Source organism: Petromyzon marinus, chromosome 23, assembly GCF_048934315.1.
Source record: "Petromyzon marinus isolate PM22_M1 ecotype Great Lakes invasive population chromosome 23, UKy_Petmar_22M1.pri1.0, whole genome shotgun sequence".
NCBI lineage: Eukaryota > Metazoa > Chordata > Hyperoartia > Petromyzontiformes > Petromyzontidae > Petromyzon > Petromyzon marinus.
Genome location: NC_133689.1, coordinates 4573702 through 4590234, shown reverse-complemented (window position 1 = coordinate 4590234; position 16533 = coordinate 4573702).

The window sequence follows — 16533 nt, the reverse complement described above, 5'->3', positions numbered from 1 at the left end:
TCCTATCTACAAGGTGGCCCTCTACCTGTCTACATGGTGGCCATCTACCTGTCTACACGGTGGCCATCTACCTGTCTACAAGGTGGCCCTCTACCTGTCTACAAGGTGGCCATCTACCTGTCTACAAGGTGGCCCTCTACCTGTCTACAAGGTGGCCCTCTACCTGTCTACACGGTGGCCATCTTCCTGTCTACAAGGTGGCCATCTACCTGTCTACAAGGTGGCCCTCTACCTGTCTACAAGGTGGCCATCTACCTGTCTACAAGGTGGCCCTCTACCTGTCTACAAGGTGGCCCTCTACCTGTCTACACGGTGGTCGTCTTCCTGCCTACACGGTGGCCATCTACCTGTCTACAAGGTGGCCATCTACCTGTCTACAAGGTAGCCATTTTCCTGTCTACACGGTGGCCCTCTACCTGTCTACAAGGTGGCCATCTACCTGTATACAAGGTGGCCATCTACCTGTCTACAAGGTAGCCATCTTCCTATCTAAAAGGTGGCCATCTTCCTGTCTACACGGTGGCCATCTTCCTATCTACACGGTGGCCTTCTACCTGTCTACAAGGTGGCCATCTACCTGTCTACAAGGTGGCCATCTACCTGTCTACAAGGAGGCCATCTACCTGTCTACAAGGTGGCCATCTACCTGTCTACAAGGTGGCCATCTACCTGTCTACAAGGTGGTCGTCTTCCTGTGTACAAGGTGGCCATCTACCTGTCTACAAGGTGGCCATCTTCCTGTCTACAAGGTGGCCATCTTCCTGTCTATAAGGTGGCCATCTTCCTATCTACAAGGTGGCCATCTACCTGTCTACAAGGTGGCCATCTACCTGTCTACAAGGTGGTCGTCTACCTGTCTACACGGTGGCCCTCTACCTGTCTACATGGTGGCCCTCTACCTGTCTACAAGGTGGCCATCTACCTGTCTACAAGGTGGCCATCTTCCTGTCTACAAGGTGGCCATCTTCCTGTCTACAAGGTGGCCATCTTCCTGTACACACGGTGGCCATCTTCCTATCTACAAGGTGGCCATCTACCTGTCTACAAGGTGGCCATCTACCTGTCTACAAGGTGGTCGTCTACCTGTCTACACGGTGGCCCTCTACCTGTCTACAAGGTGGCCATCTACCTGTCTACAAGGTGGCCATCTACCTGTCTACAAGGTGGTCGTCTACCTGTCTACAAGGTGGACCTCTACCTGTCTACACGGTGGCCCTCTACCTGTCTACAAGGTGGCCATCTTCCTATCTACATGGTGGCCATCTACCTGTCTACAAGGTGGCCATCTACCTGTCTACAAGGTGGCCATCTTCCTGTCTACAAGGTGGCCCTCTACCTGTCTACAAGGTGGCCCTCTACCTGTCTACAAGGTGGCCATCTTCCTATCTACAAGGTGGTCGTCTACCTGTCTACAAGGTGGCCATCTACCTGTCTACAAGGTGGCCATCTACCTGTCTACAAGGTGGTCGTCTACCTGTCTACACGGTGGCCCTCTACCTGTCTACACGGTGGCCATCTTCCTGTCCTGCCTAGATGGCACGAAGGCCATACTCTTCGGTGGTGCTGCTGGCCCATTGTGGGGGAGGGGGCGACTTACTTGGGGCGGGGGTGGGGGAGCCCTAAGAAGACATAATTTTTTGGGTAAGGCCCCCACTTCACATTTATAAACTTGGAGCCAGATGACAGCAGAGGTATGAACAAAATTTAACAAACCTGCTTGACCTCCCTCCCCGTGTTAATCCATGAAAGGGGTGGGGGGTCCATTCCTGAAGACGTTATCTATATTTCGTTCGCTATCGCTGGGCCAATAACGACAGCCCCAAGCAAGCGGGGGTGGGTGACAACATGAACGGGGCACGTGAAGCGCTCGAGCGACCAGCGCTCGTTCTGCTTTTGCTCGTTGTTTGTGACGTGTGCATGAGCGGGAGGATGATGCACACGAGAAATGGGCTCTCATTTGTCCGTGTTACTTCACGGAAAATCATAATTACAAATGGGGAGGGGGCCACTCGCCGCGTACCTACCTTAAAAGCCAGGCACAAAAAAAACGCCATATAACGGGGTGGGAGTTTATTGCGCTCGTTGATTTCATTGCATCGGTTCAAAGGTCGTCCTGGTCCTTCCAGCGTGCATGCAGGATCAGCGTGCTCTTATCTGCGCAGATAAGCCAGAGGTTGGCATCGTGATTTTAATTTTTACCTGTTAGTATCAACAAGCAGGTGTGAGAGACAGCACGAGATTCTGAAAGCACAGTCCGAGTGGAGAACGTGGAAGAAGGCCATGCCACTGTGGGCGTGCAGGTGGTGGCGGTAGTGGAAATGGTGATGGCGGTAGTGTAGCGGGTAGCGCAGCGGGTAGCGCAGTGGGTTCGCGCGCTGTGCTACGAGCCCAGTAACCGGAGTTCGATTCCCGCTCACGGCCAACACTAGTGACGATTATTTGAACCGGTCCTGGGCTCTCCCCTAGGTCGACTCAGACTCAAATGCGTACCTGCTGCAGTTTAAACATCGACACTAGGGAGGCAAAGGCGGCCGAGATTGGTGCTGGCCACCCACCTCATGTGCCGTGCCGATCTTCTTTGGTGCTTGATTACAGCTCCTGCCCTCACAGTCTGTTATATACTATATGAGGGATCTTTGTCTTTATCTTTGATGGTGGTAGTGGTTGAGGTGGTGGGAGCGGTAGTATAGTGGATAGTGCAAAACGCTAGGAACGCAGTGAACCAGAGTTAATTTCCCGCTCACGACGAATAGTCCTGAGCGGTGTGTAAATGTTAGCACCTGGTGCGGTGTGTACATGTTAGCACCGGGGAGACAAAGGTGACCGGGAATGGTGTTGGCCACCCACTCCTTCGTGTGCCATGCCAAGTTTGCTCGCAAACTTGCCGCAACAGTCTGTTAAGGCTATCGGGGGGATCTTTTTTCTTTTGTCTTTGTATGGTGCTTTTGGTGGCAGTATGGTTATGCTGGTAGTAGTCGTGGTGGTGGCAGGGGTGGCGAATTGTGGTGGTGGAAGTGGTGGTGTTAATTTTGACGGCGGTGGAGCAGTTGTGGTGGTCATGCGGTGATGGTGGCAGTAGTGGTGGTCGGTTTTCTCCAGTCACTTGAAAGGATTTCAGAAGTAGTTCTGTGATATTTACTTCCACATTTTGTTCTCTAACTCCCACATTAGCACTGTTCTAAAATAGCTAGTAATGAACACGTAGGCTCATGAAACAATGCCAATATCACACTTTTGTAATGTTATTGGGGTAACAAAACATTCAAGTTTCGGACTATTTCCCTGTTTCAGAGCAGATGCAGCAAATGCCCCTTATGCCATGGCAGGACAACGCAAGTCCTTGCCCACTCTGAACTGAAGCCTCTGCCAACATCATCACCATCAGCCATGACCTATCCACTGCTGGGTGAATGCCTCCCAAAGCATCTCACAGTCTCACAATGCCATAAGCTCCATGCCAGTAAGAAACCATTAACCTTGCGGGCGGGGGCGGGGGCGGGGGCGACATCGCTGTTGACACCCTGCCTCGACCTTTTGGAATCGTGTTCTGAGCTAATCCTGATTGTCAGACGTACGCAGATTAAAACAGCTGAAAACAAATTCGACAGGGCCAGGGGGGGCATCAGTGGACAGGCTTCGAGGCTCTGCGCTTTAAGGCCCTCGACACCTCCTGAGCCTCGTGATGCGGCTGATGCTTGCGGGGAACAAACGGGCAACTAAAACACCGCAGCAAAACCCGCGTACAAGCTGAGAGCATACTTATTGCTATCACCCGGATAAACCTTATGTCCGTTCTTTGTTGTGTGTGTTTAGTTTGTTGTCCTTCCCACGCCCCCCACGCCCCGCACCTCCGATTATCACAGTTGGCTAGGTACGGTGCGAAAGAAGTTCAGATTGCCATACAAACATACATCGGCAGGCACGTGGGGGAACAGGGTAATAGTGCTGGTCCCTTTGCAAACCAGGCGCCCCGTATTTAGAATTTCTGTGAATCTAATATATCAGGATCGATTGAAAATGACAAACAACTTTGAGAAAATGTCTAAAATCATTCCACTTTGTTAAATTACTTTTAAATTTATATTTTTACAGGTTTTTTTTTGTTGCCCATTCAAAAACAAATACTTGATATGAAATAAACACTGCTGAAATTCTGAATTCGAATCTGGATTTCAGTATTGGGATAATTGACAAATACCACTCGCATGGTATGTCTAATGAGCGACGGGATGAAACCGTAGACCCATGCAGAACAGGGGGAGAACATATAAACTCCACAAAGAGGGGTGCCCGAGAGTCGAACCCAGCGGCCTTGTTCGCTGTGAGGCACGAGGAAAAGACCACGGCCGCCACCCCTGCCGCCCGAACAATGCAAGTAAAAACGACTCTCGCGTGTAATTCCAAGCAAAGGTTGCAAAAACTGGTAGGGTCGCCAATTATTAACGCAGAGTTTATACACTCGAGACACAAAAACAAGGGGGAGGAGGACCAAGGGAACTGGGGGGTGAGGCAGATGGGATGAGGGGTGGATGAGGGGTGGGGGAATGAGGGGCAGGGGGATGAGGGGCGGGGTGTTGTCATCAGTGGCTGGCCCACGCAGCTCAACTATTCGGAATGGGCAAATTAGTTTGCTTATTATTAAGGGTGCCATTGGATATAAACTAAAAAAAATCCCAGGTAAGGCCCACTGAGCTCTGTAGCTGTTTTTCGGAAGTGACCCGGCCACAAATGATAGCTCAAAGAAGTGGCGTATCACGTGGACATGTATAAACAGCCAAATACTCTAAATGCGTGATGTTGATTTAGTTTTCCTGCCTCTATTTTTCTACAAAATATTTGCAGATTGCCATGTATAAAAAAAATAAGTACTTTATTCACTTGACACAAAATAAAAAGTCAAATTAAAAGTAATTCCCTGTCCAAATGAGCATTGAGGCATCGGTGTGTCAGTGGTGGAATTTCACATTCGTATGGCAGGGGTGAGTCTCCCGATAGGGCGACCGTTGGAGAGACGATGGGCTGAGTCAACAACCCCAGCCAACCAGGATTTGAACTTCTAGTTGCGAACTGCTGAGCCACCAGGCTAGACGGACGCACAATTATTACATTTTATGAAACTTGATTGCTGTTGTTGCTGCTCTCCCCCCGACCGCCAGCGTAGCTGGCACGCCTCTGGCTGACATAATGACATTATACCGCCTCGCACTGGCTTCCATAAACCCGATTTTATAAATGTCCGCAACTGCCTTTACTCAATCCCATGCCGTCGGGGCTTTTGCCAGGGCGTGAGCATCGCACAGAGCCGCAACTTTACGACCCAGCAACAGCCCCGCGCAGCCAGAAGCGCCGAGCCGTGACGAGACAGCGAGCGGACTTTGCGCCGAGACGTGGAAGGGGACGGACGGGTTGGACCCGGGGGGCCGGGGTCAAAGAGGAGTGTGGCATTTGGCTGAGCAAGCGTTCCATGCTCGGTGCGGCTAATGCGGATGCGTGGCCGTTGGACGATCTTGTGGGAGTTCACAGTGGCCCTGTCTAGGCGTCCACCCTGTGCGCGCACGCTCGCAACATCCGACGAGACGAACAGATCACGAACGCGTGGAGCTGATTAAGATAGGTGTGAGGTGGAACAGGATCGGCGATCATCAGGGCTCCTCCATTCCCCACGCGGTATTTCTTGCAGGAGGAGGGAGTTTATCGGTGTAAGGCACTACCACTAAAGTACGAGGTATTCCTATCAATAATCATCTAATTTTATTGGATACTTTTATCCATAACTATCCAACTAACAGCATTGTAACAATCACGACAATAAAATGAGGTGAGATAGATGTGACTGGGTGCATAAAATTATCACCCGACAGTTCTGGCTGAAAATTCATCACCGGTGAAAAATACATACCAGGGATATCCCAAATGTACAGCGAAAATCCGATAAGCGGAGGCCCTATTATTAGGAAATCCATTTCTCCGATTATATGTACCCGAATCAATCCACAAAAATGTCTATTATCACAAATTAACCATCTCTGTTTTCACGTTTTTTTTTACGGATAAGTCACTTAGAAGTAGTTGCAGATTCATATCATTATCCGTTTTTCTCTGATGACAAGTCATCCAGAAGTGGTTTCCTGGAATTGTGGAATTCGTCATATGGCACATTCAGCTAAAGGGACAAACGAGGCAGTTCAAACGAGAGGCGAAGAAAATTCCTCGATATATTTGTGTCCCGGATCACGAAACCTAATTGAATAACAGATGGTGTAGGCAGGAAATCAACCATTACATGCTCACAATGTATTGTGTTGTCACGGTGGATTGTGGGTAATAAGATAATACGTATCTTTTCCACCACATTTCCAACCATCAAGTGCAGCAGTCGGTCCAGAATGCCTTCAGGCCAATTCTAGGGCACCAGTTTTCAGTAATTGTAACTGTCTATATCAGTTGCTTTGCCAATTTCCGTTGTAAACAACATATGTAGTTGCCCCAAATCGAGAAAATCCTGATTGCTCCTCCTTCGAGTGGCAAACTCAGATGGGCAGCCGCCAATCAGATAGCAGACAAAGGTCACGTGGCTACTGGAGGTTGTGCGCCAAATAGACCACCGCTCATTGGCCAGATGCAACCCCGTCACTCGAGATGACATTACATACAGTCACCGTAGGTGCCCACAGAATGCGCGTTGCTGGTGACAAGTGCCAACAAGGATTGCCCTTAAGGTACCCAAGGCACCCGCGGCCTCGAGGATCAAAGCCTCCTTTTCATTAATTTATTATTTCATATTCTTGGTTCTTTCGGTAAAGTCACGTAGAAGGGAAACAATAAAATAATAAAAAAATAAAAAATTCCCACGACGTTTCAACTGCAACACAAGCAATCATCATCAGGTGTGAAAACCACAGCAAGATGATGATTGTTTGTGTTGCAGTCGAAACGTCGTGATAATTTTATTGTTTTTATATTTTTATTATTTTATTGTTTCCCTTCTACGTGACTTTACTGAAAGAACCAAGAATAGGAATCCCTGCAATCACGAAAGCTTTAAATAAAAATTTATTATTTCATGTTATTCCATTTAAATCCGGTGAACACACTGGGCTCGCCAACCAGAGGGCACCGGGTAAATTTGACCTCCCAGGCGCCGCAGCTGAACGAATGGAGCAAGCTTCTTGAATCTCTTGAAATCCCACCCTGCCGGCTCTGTCCACCCATCAGTATTCATGGGCACACCACAGGTACTCTACGATCGGCCGTGTGGGCGGGTAAAGTGTGGGTACTTCCACCTCTTTCCAGGTGACTGGCCAGCATGGAAGTATAGGTCTGAATACCATTTTTGTCTTTTTTTATTTTTACCACGTAAGGCCCACTGAGCCATGTAGCTCTTTTTCCGAAGAGACCTGGTCACAGATGATAGCTCCACGAAGTGGCTTATCACGTGGGAATTTATAGCAGCCAAACACTGTAAACGCATGCTGATTCTAAATGTGGACGGAAAAACCGGAGGACCCGGAGAAAGATCCACGCCACCTCGGTGAGAAGAGACACGCAAACTCCAAATATACAGCAGGTGTCAGGGTCGGGATCGAACCCACGACTTCCGGTATACCAGGCGAGGTAGTTAACATCTCCTAGCCACCGTGACGCAGTGTTTCCCAACCTTTCTGGACCCATGGACCGCTGTCAGGCCTCAAAAAAATGTTGCAGGCCAGCGGTGGTCCACGTACCTCAGGCTGGGAGCCACCACTGCCCTTGAGAGGATTTCTAGAGCTGCCCAGGCATGGAAGTCCCTCTGTCAGCACATGACATGGCCGAAACATTTTCAGGACTGCACCTTTATATTTACCTTTCAAAGCTGTGTAATCTCAGAGTTTAAATTCACACGACCGAGATCCAGTAAACGTGCAACGCCTGGTTAGGCCAACGTTAGACCCCGTAGGTCGCAACCAAACGTTGTTGGACCAACATTCGCATGTTTACTGGGGATGGATTTTTGTGGAGAGACTTTTTTTTTCCCCCCCTACGGTTACGGCCGTCTGGGCCGCTTTGTTGACACGTAAAGGCCGCTCACATGAGGAGTGTTTACCCACAAAGGAACACCGAGTCTTCTTTCTCCCTCCCGCGGGACAGTGGCCAGATCCAGGTAAATGAGTAACTGCCCTTAACACACGACCCAGATAGAGGAGGAGCACCAATCGACAACAATGGGGTCGATTGGGATGAACAAACGAAATATGGAGAGCTCCTCGTGCTACCAGCATTCAGTTTATGTGTTACGTATGTATCTGTACAGTATTAGCGACGAGACAAAGCATTGCCCTGCTCAAATTTAATATTGGGAGGCACTCCAAACTAAACTATTTTTATTTTTATATTCATATTCTTGGTTCTTTCGAATATGAATGACTGCAGTCACGAAAGCTTTAAATCAAAATTTATTTTTATTTTACCAATTAAGGCCCACTGAGCTATATTACTCTTTTTCAGAAGCGACCTGGCCACAAATGATAGCGCGACCAAGTGGCCTGTCACGTGGAAAGCATGTGGAGGGGAAAAAAACCCGGAGGACCTGGATAAAAATCCAAACTCCAAATATACAGCAGCAGCAGCAGGCGTCAGGGTCGGGATCGAACCCACGACCTCCTGCACACCAGGCGAGGTAGTTAACATCTCTGAGCCACCGTTCACGTGGAGCTTGCCGAATTCGTGCCTCTGCCAAGACCTTTCACTGGCGACGGCTTGCGCACGTGCCGTGCGGTGTGTGCTGCCGACTTTGGAGGACGTGCGTGAAGATGCCCCACAGGTGGAGAGGGGAATTCATGCCTCAGCAGAACAAAGTTGGCTGCACCAACGCCGATCGTGATGACAAGACGCATTACCGACACGTGGCGTTTCTCTGCAGCAGCAGCGGTTATGTTACCTCACCTACCTGGCTCGCAATTGCCATCGGGTGGGGGAGCACATTGAAGGTACGCTGATGTGGGCCGCTCTCTGCACAGCTACCAAAAAAGGTCATCGGCGGTGTAAATCCAAAGGTGGATAACGACTTGCATGGTGTGGCTGAATGGCTCAGAGTGCTGAGGCAGGGCCGCTGAGATCCTGGGCTTGAATCTGGGTTGAAGCCGCACGTGTATAAACCGGGTTCTCAGGTTGGGTGAGTTGATGGTCTCAGTGAGCCACCAATGGCTGTACAAAATATATTGTGTTAAATCAGTTTTATTTTTCACCTAATTTGGCCAAATTATAGTTCTGAGAATTGGGAAAAAAATGTGGTTTGACTGTCATGTGAGACAGCTCTGTAATAGAGCATATGAATGTGTGCCGCATCCTTAGTGCGGATAAGAGATCACTTGAAGGAGTCTCAGAAGCAGTTCTGTGATGTCACCTTCCACGGACCGTTCTCTATCCCACAGATTGATGCACCACTCTGTGATAATTCCAAATGGACAGCTCGCCTCGAAGCAGGACAACGATAGATATTGATTTTTAAGGCGAAATACCACTGCCTTATCATAGACCAACCTCATTTTTTTTTACGTTTCTGTCAATGGTCCTCCAATGAGGGCGATTGCGAGTTCAACTCTCAGTTAGGGGTAATCTCGAGATAGGGCAGGGAGATTGGTACACTTCACACCGTGGCACCTTCACAATGTTCAAGTGTATGTATGTTGAACTTCTTTCCCACCTTACGTGGTTAACCGTGATAATTGGAGTGTATTTATTTAACCAGGTGAGACCCAAAAACATTTATTTTACCAGGTCAGGCCCACTGAGCTGTATAGCTCTTTTTCTGAAGCGGTCTGGCCTCAACGAAGTGAATTATCAAGTGGAAATCTATAGCAGCCGAATACTCTAAATGCATATGTTTTAACTGTGGAGGGGAAAACCGGAGGATCCGGAGAAAAAACCATGCGACCACGGGGAGAACATGCAAACTTAAAATATATAGGCATCAGGGCCGGGATCGAGCCCACGACCTCCTGTAAAGCAGGCGAGGTAGTTAACATCTCAGCACCGGTGGCACCTCAGAGACCAGGGGATAGCCTCATTTTCAAGTGGCCTGGGCATGAATGTTGGCATGTGAACAGTTTGAAATTGACATACAACTATTTAAGCTAATTATATACATAGAGAACATGGATATGAACGAGGGTGATAATACCCAAAAGGTCTGCACTGATGGGTCTACGATTCCACTCCCGATACTGTCATCTCCTGGCCGCCTCACGACACAGCGAGCATTGGGGGTTTCCACAGACCTCTTCGCGATCCACCAAACCCTTGCACCCAAATAGTTGTATTCCTGGTATGCGGCACTACTCACAGATACTGAGTAACACTCGCTTGATAACTCTGATGCTCTGTTAATGGAAAAACTGTTCGCGTGTCAACTCAGAACTGGTTGTGTAAATGTTTTCAGAGTTATAACAAAGGCACCGCATCAGTTGCCTTTTAGTTCCATGATAATGAAGGATTTATTACAAGTTGTGCACCGTGGTATACTCCAAGTGTCTACACCAATCTGTTCCGCGCTATCTTATGGACACGTGGTGAAGGCCGGTCCATCGACCTGGAACTCAACTACCTACTCTCACTCACCTACTTACCGACCCACTCACCTACTCAGCTTTCCATCGGCTTGGAATTCAACCACCTAATCACTCACCTGCTCATCGCCCCACACTTCTACTCAGCTATCAGTCAGCTCGGAACTCAACTACCCACTCACTTACCTACTCACCGACTCACACACCTATTCAGCTTTCCATCGGCTTGGAACTCAACTACCCACTCACACATGTACTCACCTACTCATTCACCTACTCAGTGGTCTATCGGCCTGGAACTCACTGCCGTTGCACGATGTTGGAGACTCTTTACAGACTTTCAACCAGTGCAGCAGAAGACGCAAGAGCTTACAATGTATGAATCCTGCACACTCATGAAAACTTAGGTTGTAAGAATTGCGCATTCATAAATGTACTTACTAATCCGAATATGTATTAATACTGGAGGAATCTGATGAGCAATGAAGCTCTTTTTTCACAGATATCCAGTAATGACGGTGGTGACGCGGCGCATTCGCCGATTTATGCAGAGGTTTGCGGTTCAAGTCCAGCGGCTGCCCTGGTGAATACTGGCGGGAGAATTAACCGTAAAAAACCCCATACACCACTACACTCCGTCTGCTCCACGGTGGAGGTTAAAGATCACGGTCCAATTTTTTTAATTACCTGCAAATTACTCAACAGGGATGACACAGTGGCAACGTCGCCCCCATAATGTGAGACGACTGTAGATGGAGTTTGTGAAACGCAGTGCCTTTCGCCATGACAGCATTGTGCTCGAATAACAATGAGAGTGCAAATACCCCCATCCCCACGTACGAAATCATCGTTATTCAGTGCAATTATTTGCAGTCCCCGTTTGACTTCGCGTCGCAACGATGGCGGCGGCGTTCGTGCAAATTCGCGGATATCAAAACGCCGCAGAATTTGTGATGGGTGCCGATTCCGTACGGAGAAGCGGGGAAAAGCACAGAAAAGTGTGAAGGAAGGCAGTCAGAACCAGTACTATCAACAAGATGTTAAGTACCTCGCCTGGTATACAGGAGTTTGTGGGTTCGATCCCGACACTGATACCTGCTGTATATTTTATGAGACCTCCAATGCCAGAAACAAGATATAGGAATAGGTTTTACCCTTTTAACTGGCACAAAAACTGACACCTTTATTCAAGGCATCATGTTTGCAATAACCACAACACAAGCAGTCAAAATGCAAACAAAAAAGACAACTCTGATAATAAAAGGGTAAAACCTATTCCTATATCTTGTTTCTGGCAAAGGAGGTCTCATAATGTAAATGCTCACCCCGAGCCCACAATACTCTGATAGTGCGCTGTTTTTGAGTTGTATGCCTTTTGGCGTCTTCTGGTCCAACACCAATGGAGACTAGGCTCTAAGAAAAGCCGTCTCGGGTGTGGACCAATCAAATTCAAGGACAGTGCATATTATTATCAGAGTTGTCTTTTTTGTTTGCATTTTGACTGCTTGTGTTGTGGTTATTGCAAACATGATGCCTTGAATAAAGGTGTCAGTTTTTGTGCCAGTTAAAAGGGTAAAACCTATTCCTATATCTGCTGTATATTTTTAAGTCTGCACGTCTCTCCCCGTGGATCTTTCTTTGGGTCCTCCGGTTTTCCCCTCCACATTTATAAAACATGCGTTCAGAGTATTCGGCTGCTTATACATGTCCACATGACATAGCCACTTCGTTGAGCTATCGTTTGTGACAGCCAGGTCGCTTCTGAAAGAGAGCTACAAAGCTCAGTGGGGTCTTACCTGGTAAAATAAAAAGGTTAGTTTAGTTTTTTTTTTTCCCCAAGCTCTGTGGCTATATATTGGGAAGTTTGGCCAACTTTATTCATACGTCTGGCGAGGTGGATATAGCTGGGTACGAATAGTACCGAGGCCGCTCCGGCTTCAACTAAACACTTGCCGTAAGGTATGGGGACAACACTGGTGATGCCTTCATCAAACAGCGGATAGAGCGTGGCTGCTGATGTGTGACAGGTCTCGAGGATTTGCGTGAAAAATCTGACAGCCCCACACACAACCGCACCAGTTAGCCGTGTATCGCGGTTATCCGCTCAGCTCGTATAAGGCAGCATATTTGTTTACTTTAGCCGTATTTAAATTTTAACTTAAAGCTTTCGTGACTGCAGGGATTCATATTCTTGGTTCTTTCGGTAAAGTCACGTAGAAGGGAAACAATAAAATAAAAAAATATTGTTTACAGCCGTCACCATCACCATGACGAGGTTGAGATTTCGGGTTTAAGAGGCCCTGCAACCCTGCCACGCACACACAGCTGAGGTGTCGCTACCGACCTTCGTCCTTGGGCCCTTTCCCCTAGAACAAAAAAAAAACACCAGCTGGGGCGAGTCACCTCCTCAAGTCTTCATTGCGGGGAGGTAGAGCGGTGTGCGTGGGGGGTGGGGAGTTGGGCATCTCGGTCAGCATTTCAGAAGCCTAGAAGCGTCCAAGGGCCCTGCCCTGATTTCAGACAATGCACAATGATTGCAGAGGTGAAACAACACAACGTAAATCGAGGAACGCGCCCGGCTTGTTGCCGGGGGGGGGGGGGGGGGAGGCTTTCATGCGGCGATTCCGCGTTTAACGCGACGATGTGCAGGTTACTGAATCGCATTTGCGCTGTTAAATCAGCCTGAGATGAGGGCCTCGTTACTGTATCACTTCGCGTAGCGTATCACACCGTTCAGGCGCGCAGCTCAAGAAAGTATTTCGTCGTTGACCGCTCATAAACCGCGCGTTATAACGGTGCTTGTACCACGTTATAACGGGAGCGTTCTGCGCTATAACGGTGCTTGTACCACGTTATAACGGGAGCGTTCTGCGCTATAACGGTGCTTGTACCACGTTATAACGGGAGCGTTCTGTGTTATAACGGTGCTTGTACCACGTTATAACGGGAGCGTTCTGCGCTATAACGGTGCTTGTACCACGTTATAACGGGAGCGTTCTGCGTTATAACGGTGCTTGTACCACGTTATAACGGGAGCGTTCTGCGTTATAACGGTGCTTGTACCACGTTATAACGGGAGCGTTCTGCGTTATAACGGTGCTTGTACCACGTTATAACGGGAGCGTTCTGCGCTATAACGGTGCTTGTACCACGTTATAACGGGAGCGTTCTGCGCTATAACGGTGCTTGTACCACGTTATAACGGGAGCGTTCTGCGCTATAACGGTGCTTGTACCACGTTATAACGGGAGCGTTCTGCGCTATAACGGTGCTTGTACCACGTTATAACGGGAGCGTTCTGCGTTATAACGGTGCTTGTACCACGTTATAACGGGAGCGTTCTGCGTTATAACGGTGCTTGTACCACGTTATAACGGGAGCGTTCTGCGTTATAACGGTGCTTGTACCACGTTATAACGGGAGCGTTCTGCGTTATAACGGTGCTTGTACCACGTTATAACGGGAACGTTCTGCGTTATAACGGTGCTTGTACCACGTTATAACGGGAGCGTTCTGCGTTATAACGGTGCTTGTACCACGTTATAACGGGAGCGTTCTGCGTTATAACGGTGCTTGTACCACGTTATAACGGGAGCGTTCTGCGTTATAACGGTGCTTGTACCACGTTATAACGGGAGCGTTCTGCGTTATAACGGGAGCGTTCTGCGCTATAACGGTGCTTGTACCACGTTATAACGGGAGCGTTCTGCGTTATAACGGTGCTTGTACCACGTTATAACGGGAGCGTTCTGCGTTATAACGGTGCTTGTACCACGTTATAACGGGAGCGTTCTGCGTTATAACGGTGCTTGTACCACGTTATAACGGGAACGTTCTGCGTTATAACGGTGCTTGTACCACGTTATAACGGGAGCGTTCTGCGTTATAACGGTGCGCGTTCCGCGTTGTGCGAAATTTGTCCCCAAACGGAAGAACCACGTCATCGTGATTCGATAACTTATCACGAGTATGTGTCACGATTGATGGGATTTTTTAATTTCTCCCCGTCCCGCTGTTTTGTTTGTACCATTCCGTTCGTGTTTGTTTTTGTCTCCTTTGTTACAATCTCCTTCACCCCATTCGTCGGCGCGGCCCTGCAACTGCTTTTGCTCATGTCGCTGTCGGCAGAGGTGCCTCCGCCAGAGAGAGAGAGAGAGCGCCAATCTCGGGTATGTTGGGTTCACGAACTTTCTGCACTGCCACCTTATGGCAACCTCGCAGCCCAGTTCGTTGAGCAGTTTCACAGATCGACGTGACCCACCAACCCTTGCCTCCAAAGCGCCCGATCCCAGGCGAGGGCCAGGTCATATCCATTTCAAGAGAGCCTAATAATACTAATTCCAAACACTTACATAATAAAAAGCTAATTGATATGAAGCTACGTGTATTCACAAATGTTCGTACTTCTCAATAGTTTGCATCCTAATTCAACATTGAATTATATATATATTTATCTTACACGGTACATTAAGAAAAAAGTGTTGCTGACTTTTCCTGGATTCCTGGCTGGCTGCCTGGCTGACGTCACTGCGCACATCAGGGTTCATGCATCGCGCTGACGTCACCCCCCCCCCGCCATCCCCAAACTTCCACCCCAGTCGTGTACGATGGATGCGAGAGAGGGAGGTGAGGGAGGGAGATAGAGGTGAGGGAGATAGAGGTGAGGGAGATAGAGGTGAGAGAGAGGTGAGGGAGATAGAGGTGAGGGAGATAGAGGTGAGGGAGATAGAGGTGAGGGAGATAGAGGTGAGGGAGGGAGATAGAGGTGAGGGAGATAGAGGTGAGAGAGAGGTGAGGGAGATAGAGGTGAGGGAGATAGAGGTGAGGGAGGGAGATAGAGGTGAGGGAGATAGAGGTGAGGGAGGGAGATAGAGGTGAGGGAGATAGAGGTGAGGGAGGGAGATAGAGGTGAGGGAGATAGAGGTGAGGGAGGGAGATAGAGGTGAGGGAGATAGAGGTGAGGGAGGGAGATAGAGGTGAGGGAGATAGAGGTGAGGGAGAGGTGAGGGAGATAGAGGTGAGGGAGATAGAGGTGAGGGAGATAGAGGTGAGGGAGATAGAGGTGAGGGAGAGGTGAGGGAGATAGAGGTGAGGGAGATAGAGGTGAGGGAGAGGTGAGGGAGATAGAGGTGAGGGAGATAGAGGTGAGGGAGAGGTGAGGGAGATAGAGGTGAGGGAGATAGAGGTGAGCGAGATAGAGGTGAGGGAGATAGAGGTGAGGGAGAGGTGAGGGAGATAGAGGTGAGGGAGAGGTGAGGGAGATAGAGGTGAGGGAGATAGAGGTGAGGGAGGGAGATAGAGGTGAGGGAGATAGAGGTGAGGGAGAGGTGAGGGAGATAGAGGTGAGGGAGATAGAGGTGAGGGAGATAGAGGTGAGGGAGAGGTGAGGGAGATAGAGGTGAGGGAGATAGAGGTGAGCGAGATAGAGGTGAGGGAGATAGAGGTGAGGGAGATAGAGGTGAGGGAGAGGTGAGGGAGATAGAGGTGAGGGAGAGGTGAGGGAGATAGAGGTGAGGGAGAGGTGAGGGAGATAGAGGTGAGGGAGATAGAGGTGAGGGAGAGGTGAGGGAGATAGAGGTGAGGGAGATAGAGGTGAGGGAGATAGAGGTGAGGGAGGGAGATAGAGGTGAGGGAGATAGAGGTGAGCGAGATAGAGGTGAGGGAGGGAGATAGAGGTGAGGGAGATAGAGGTGAGGGAGATAGAGGTGAGGGAGATAGAGGTGAGGGAGGGAGATAGAGGTGAGGGAGATAGAGGTGAGGGAGGGAGATAGAGGTGAGGGAGATAGAGGTGAGGGAGGGAGATAGAGGTGAGGGAGATAGAGGTGAGGGAGATAGAGGTGAGGGAGATAGAGGTGAGGGAGATAGAGCTGAGGGAGAGGTGAGGGAGGGAGATAGAGGTGAGGGAGAGGTGAGGGAGGGAGATAGAGGTGAGGGAGATAGAGGTGAGGGAGATAGAGGTGATGGAGATAGAGGTGAGGGAGATAGAGCT